Source organism: Notolepis coatsorum (assembly GCF_963971535.1).
Source record: "Notolepis coatsorum genome assembly, chromosome: 6".
Lineage (NCBI taxonomy): Eukaryota > Metazoa > Chordata > Actinopteri > Aulopiformes > Paralepididae > Notolepis > Notolepis coatsorum.
The window spans coordinates 21263243-21270549 of NC_140170.1; positions in this window are offsets into that span (position 1 = coordinate 21263243).

Below are 7307 nucleotides of genomic sequence, written 5' to 3' on the forward strand. Positions count from 1 at the left end.
TTGTGAGAATGAGAGAGAGAAAGGGGGAACGAGAGAGAGGAGGGGAAGATAGAGGAGGGGAAGAGAGAGAGGAGGGGGAGAGAGAAAGAGAGAGCATCCCATTTCTTCCCTCCTTGTGAGAATGAGAGAGAGAAAGGGGGAACGAGAGAGAGGAGGGGAAGAGAGAGAGAGGAGGGGAAGAGAGAGAGAGGAGGGGAAGAGAGAGAGAGAGGAGGGGAAGAGAGAGGAGGGTTAGAGAGAGAGGAGGGGAACAGAGAGAGGAGGGGGAGAGAGAGGAGGGGAAGAGAGAGAGAGAATGAGGGAGAGAGAGAGGAGGGGAAGAGAGAGAAGGAGGGAGGGAGGGAGGGAGGGAGAGAGAGCATCCCATTCCTTCTCCTTGTGGGAATGAGAGAGCGAGAAAGAGAAAGAGAAAGAGAGAGATCTAGAGAGAGAAAGAGAGAACATCCCATTCCTTCCCTCCTTGTGAGAATGAGAGAGAGAAAGGGGAAATGAGAGAGAGGAGGGGAAGAGAGAGAGGAGGGGAAGAGAGAGGAGGGGGAGAGAGAGTGGGGGGGAAGAGAGAGAGAATGAAGGAGAGAGAGAGGAGGGGAAGAGAGAGAGAAGGAGGGAGGGAGAGAGGAGGGGAAGAGAGAGATGAGGGGAAGAGAGAGAATGAGGGAGAGAGATGAGGGGAAGAGAGAGAGAGGAGGGAGAGAGAGGAGGGGAAGAGAGAGAGGGGGGGAGAGATAGAGGAGGGGAAGAGAGAGAGAGAGGGGGGAGAGAGAAGGAGGGGAAGAGAGAGAAGAGGGGAAGAGAGAGGGGGGAAGAGAGAGAAGGAGGGAGAGAGAGAGAGGAGGGGAAGAGAGAGCGAGAAGGAGGGAGAGAGAGGAGGGAAAGAGAGAGAGGAGGGGAAGAGAGAGAGAGAAGGAGGGAGAGAGAGAGAGAAGGAGGGAGAGAGAGAGAGGTAAATAAGTAATAAATATATAAATAATAAGTGCAGGGATCCCGTTCTGGCAGTGTCATGTCTCTTGTGCTTTGAAGTGTCATGTATGTCTCTTGTCCCTGTTTTGTCTTGAATGTGTAGAAATGCAGCTGTTTGCCGTATCATGCTCTAAATTGCTCCTTGCGGGACTAAGGCCCCATCCACACGAGCGCTGGATTTAATATAACCATGATTGTATGTGCGCAGTTGCACTGTTCGGGCACACACAACCGGGGATTTGCTACACTGCAACCGCGGTCTTGAAAACCGGTGCCCAGGGTGAAGTTTTGCGGTTTTGCGGTTGCGTGTCGGCATAGCAACCGAGGTTATTCCCAGTGTTTACAGCAGCGCTGTCGCAATTATTTCCCATGTTCACGGCAGACCGTGGGGTAGAGAGATTAGAGCAGAGTCAGCTACACCAGTGTTTACAGCAGAGCTGTCCCAAGTAGCGTTATATGAAAATGATTGTAACAAACTTTTGTTCGAAACGTATCGTCTGTGTTGAAGAGTGTTGTGATCGACTGATGTCTGTTGTCGCATTCCTGACCTGACGCTCAGAGTAAACATGTAGCTGCAGCTAAACTAAACTCATGTGTTGTCAAGTTATTGTTATAAGGAACCCAGTCCAGACTGCATCCCCTTAACAATTGTTTGTATTGAGCCGTATTGTATTGTACCCATTCTGCAATGTGTTAAATAACGTTTACATCCATTTCATATCGGTAACGTTACCACATTACGTTAGCATTTAAGCTATATACTATACATGGATATAGCCATTCACATTAGCATGTAGCTAACAACACCGGCGGTCTTTTGTGAGACTAAACTATCCGCTCTTGGTGGTAAATTGTGTTGCTGATGGTTTTGTTTCATCAACAAAATGAGAGGCAGAACACACAGTGAATGTATCCGTTTGTTTATTGCAGTTTCTTTCTTTGCTGAAAATATATGTTCCGTTGGCAAAATGATCAATAGGGTCCAGCTGTGTTTCTAAACAGGAAGTTTAGTGAGCGTTCAGCCTTTTCTGATTGAAATGGCCTTCATGTCTGAACAACATCGCCGCCTACTGTTTTGGCATTGTACTACATGTAACGGTTGCTGGTGCCGTGGGTACGCAGTTATACACGGTTGTTCACCTGTGTTCACCTGTGTGGACGGAGTTTTATTTTTTTCAAACTTCGGTTATATTAAATCCAAATGCTCGTGTGGACAGGGCTTAATACAGTTTTTTTAATTGAATTGAATTGAAGTGGTGGTGTAATGGTCTCCATGCTTTTAATTTAGATTTATTTCCTATTTTCCATATTTTTTTTCATATCAAACTCCAGTATTCATTCATATCCAACAAGGCAATCAAACAATATTCATTGTAATTTCTTCCGCACAACATTAGGTCAGTTCAGTATAAGATTTAGAGGTCCTACTCTTTGGAATTCAAAACCCTCCATAATAATGATTAATGCTGTTGTTTTTGTTATTATTGTTGTTATTACTTTGATTATTGTTGTTATCATTATTATTATCTTAACACTTTGGGTGCCGGGAAACGTCTTTTCACGTCTTTCCCGGCCATGCTCAAGGTGCCGAAGACGCTTTACAGCGTCTTTGATCTGTTTACATCTTTTTTCGATTTTCCCCGTCTGAACTTCACCGCCGAGCTTTTGGCAGAAAATTTGAACCGGAAACTGCATTTCCTCTCAAATTTCACTAGGTGGCAGTGTCCCCCTATTTTCTAACACTATCACAAGAGGGTGAATATTGTACCCCACAATGAATCTGGCATTTGATTGGCCAGCATACCTGGCCAATGTGACCACAGGTATAAAATGTTTGCGCGATCCCAGAATCTACGAGGTTTTGGAGGAGAGAGAGAGAGAGAGAGATAGATAGAGCGATAGAGAGAGAGAGATTGAGAGAGATATTTGAATTGAGATCAGCCTATAGTCTATATTTATAGTGTTATACAGTATAGTGGTAGTATCAGACTAATTGTAAGGTTTCAGCTGTGCTTTAGAAAGTACTTAGTCGTGCTAAGTAGTAGTACTATTGTGAGGGATTAGTGTGTAGTCTAGGTAGTCTATTTCAGTAGTAGTAATAGTAGTTTGATCAGTTAGTAGTTTCATTTAGATTATTAGATCAGTATGAAGAGACGTAGTGTAGGTAAGCAAGGGGACAATCCAGCGGCGGGTCGCTTTGTTCAGACGAAGCTGGCGTTTGGACCCGCGGTTGTTCAAGCAGCAGCAGCACCAACGTCTTTGGTAGCTCCAGCAGCAGCAGCACCAACGTCTTTGGTAGCTCCGATCGGAGAGAGCCGTGAGACCGTTGCTGGGCCCAGCAACGCGTCTCGCCCCGGGACCGGGACCGGCTCACCCCGACGCAGTTCGAGGAAGAGGAAGGCTGCGGTGGTCATATCTTCTTCATCCGAGTCAGGGGACAGCGATTCGACCGCCCACGAATCTGATGGGAGCGCCGATTGGGAACCACCAGGTAATTACACAGTCTTATATATATGTGTGTGTGTGTGAAACGTGTATTTGATGATTTACCTAACGCTTATTTGAATCATTGTATACTGTGACTATGTAACGTTAGTTCGCCAAACCAACGCCGATATGCATGTGATTGTGTGTGTGTGTGTGAAACGTGTATTTGATGATTTACCTAACGCTTATTTGAATCATTGTATACTGTGACTATGTAACGTTAGTTCGCCAAACCAACGCTGATATGCATTTATTATATTCTAGCTCCGGAATCATCTGACGATGATCTCGGCTTGGGTCGGAGGTGTTATGGGTCTGATTCATCACACGAGTCAGACGTGGCACGCGGTGGTGGTCGACGTGGTATGTCATGTTGCAATGTGAATATTGTTTTATGTTCAAATCGATATAGTTGATGACCATGTGCTGCTACACGTTAGGTTGCATGGCTGTGTGTGTGTGTGTATGTAGATGCGGGCCTCGCCATAGTTCAAAGGTGTTGGCGATGGTACAAGTCTTTGATGTGTGTGTGTGTGTGTGTCAGGCCACGTGAGCGGATCGGCGCGGCCGAGAAATCCGCTCTTCGCTCTTTAAAGCTTGGTCCGCTCCGCTAATCGCTCATGTTGACCCCGCCCCCAAGTCGCTCTCCGCTCGCTCCCCGCTCACCTTGAATCGAGCGCTCCCCGCTCCAGATCGCTCGGCAGTTTTTTTTTTTTCTTTCTTGGAGCATGGTGTAAATTAGCTCAAACTACAACAGTCTACACCCCCTGGGCCCCTTAACAATTGTTTGTATTGAGCTGCATTGTAATTGTAGCCATTCTGCAATGTTAAATAACGTTGTTTATCCATTCACTAGCTCTATTAAGCGATGATAGGCTAGCCGAGCCACAATGCTATGGTCGCTGCCATTAACGTTAGCATGTAAGCTAACGTCAACAACAATGGCGTCGATACTTTTTCTAACAGGAGTGAGTGTGGGCGTCATAGATATCTATGGTGGGAGTCTCTACAGTGACGAAGCCTGAACAGGATATCACAGGTTCACCCTTCTCATTGGTTGAAAATGGCCTTCATGTTTGTACATCGCCATCTGTTGCTTTGGCATTGTACTGCATGTATATATTACATCAACAGTGTTAAACCACTGTGAGCGGCCCGGAGCGGATTGGAGCGGAGGAGAACTCTCGCTCCGGACGTCGCGCCGACTCATTTTAAAACCCACTCCTCGCTCACGTCAAAACCGCCCGCTCCGCTCCCCGCGCCGCTCACGCTCCGATCCGCTCACATGGCCTGGTGTGTGTGTATGTGTGTGTGTGCTGTAATCAATGCTATCACGACTCTGCTATGTACACACATGCATGTTCAAATCGATATAGTTGATGACCATGTGCTGCTGCTACACGTTAGCTTTAGGTTGCATGGCTGTGTGTGTGTGTGTGTGTGTGTGTAGATGCCAGCCCTTTGAAGTTGTCTAGCTTTAGGTTGCATGGCTGTGTGTGTGTGTGTGTGTGTGTGTGTGTGTGTGTGTGTGTGTGTGTGTAGATGCAGGCCTCACCATGTGCCCATGCCCTTTGATGTGTGTGTATGTGTGTGTGTGTGTGTGTGCAGCACACACACACAAGATCAAAAGGCATGAATCCTCTCCAACACCTTTGAACTTTGCAGTACATGGTGAGGCCTCTATATGCAAATTCCATTGATTACAGCACACACATACACACACACACAAGGGCATGGGCACATGGTGAGGCCTATATTTAAATGCATGGTTGTGTAGCATATGTAAAATTCCATTGATTACAACACACACACATGTACATGCTTTGATGTACAATGGCCGCTGATTTATTTTGTGTTCATACAGGCTCAGACACCGAATCCGGGGGCCCATACACCAACATGCTTGGGTATGTACTAACTACATTTATGTATGTGTAAATATATTACTATTGTGTTTTATGAGACTTACTTACTGAATGAATTTAATCCAATTCAGATTCTGGCGCAGACCCCACAGATAGTGACGCTGAGACTGGCAACGACATAGGATCACATTCTACTCCTGCAGGTAATTGTACATGGTGGTGACTGGCTGCTGCTAGAGCCTGGGCCTGGTGGTGACTGGCTGCTGCTAGAGCCTGGGCCTGGTGGTGACTGGCTGCTGCTAGAGCCTGGGCCTGGTGGTGACTGGCTGCTGCAGGGCCTGGGCCTGGTGGTGACTGGCTGCTGCTAGAGCCTGGGCCTGGTGGTGACTGGCTGCTGCAGGGCCTGGGCCTGGTGGTAGCTGGCTGCTGCTAGAGCCTGGGCCTGGTGGTGACTGGCTGCTGCTAGAGCCTGGGCCTGGTGGTGACTGGCTGCTGCTGGGCCTGGCCTGGTGGTGACTGGCTGCTGCTGGGCCTGGCCTGGTGGTGACTGGCTGCTGCTAGAGCCTGGGCCTGGTGGTGACTGGCTGCTGCTAGAGCCTGGGCCTGGTGGTGACTGGCTGCTGCAGGGCCTGGTGGTGACTGGCTGCTGCAGGGCCTGGGCCTGGTGGTGACTGGCTGCTGCAGGGCCTGGGCCTGGTGGTGACTGGCTGCTGCAGGGCCTGGGCCTGGTGGTGACTGGCTGCTGCAGGGCCTGGGCCTGGTGGTGACTGGCTGCTGCAGGGCCTGGGCCTGGTGGTAGCTGGCTGCTGCTAGAGCCTGGGCCTGGTGGTGACTGGCTGCTGCTAGAGCCTGGGCCTGGTGGTGACTGGCTGCTGCAGGGCCTGGGCCTGGTGGTGACTGGCTGCTGCTAGAGCCTGGGCCTGGTGGTGACTGGCTGCTGCTAGAGCCTGGGCCTGGTGGTGACTGGCTGCTGCTAGAGCCTGGGCCTGGTGGTAGCTGGCTGCTGCTAGAGCCTGGGCCTGGTGGTGACTGGCTGCTGCTAGAGCCTGGGCCTGGTGGTGACTGGCTGCTGCTAGAGCCTGGGCCTGGTGGTGACTGGCTGCTGCTGGGCCTGGCCTGGTGGTGACTGGCTGCTGCTAGAGCCTGGGCCTGGTGGTGACTGGCTGCTGCTAGAGCCTGGGCCTGGTGGTGACTGGCTGCTGCTGGGCCTGGCCTGGTGGTGACTGGCTGCTGCTAGAGCCTGGGCCTGGTGGTGACTGGCTGCTGCAGGGCCTGGTGGTGACTGGCTGCTGCAGGGCCTGGCCTGGTGGTGACTGGCTGCTGCAGGGCCTGGCCTGGTGGTGACTGGCTGCTGCAGGGCCTGGGCCTGGTGGTGACTGGCTGCTGCAGGGCCTGGCCTGGTGGTGACTGGCTGCTGCAGGGCCTGGCCTGGTGGTGACTGGCTGCTGCAGGGCCTGGCCTGGTGGTGATGGTGGTAAATACAATGACAATACGTTGCCCTAGTGTAATGTATTACATCATGTGATTCTAGAACTGGATGCTAGTCTGGACATGCCGGAACCCGTTGCAGGGCGGAAACGCACATCTAAGAGCAGTAAGTTGGCCTCACTCTGCACACCACTTCCAGCTCTGACCTCTGACCCCCACACCACGTCCAGCTCTGACATCTGAACCCCACACACTCACTCATTCACTCACACACAGTTTGTAACTACGTGGCATATGAATGTCTACAGTAGGGGTGTTATAGTATATTTGTATAATTGACAGATCGTGGCGTGCGACGCGGAGGAGCGAAGAGCAGGGCTGCGATCCGCCAGGAAGAGGAGAATGCCTGGTCTCGTGAGGGCTGGGTGCCTCACAGGATCCCCTTCACAGCCCAACCGGGGTTGCTCCAGGACGCCAAGGCACTCAAATCTTACCGGCCTGCGAAATGGATGGATCTGTTCCTGACAGATGCTTTTCTGAACTCCATTGTTGCCCAGTCCAACCTCT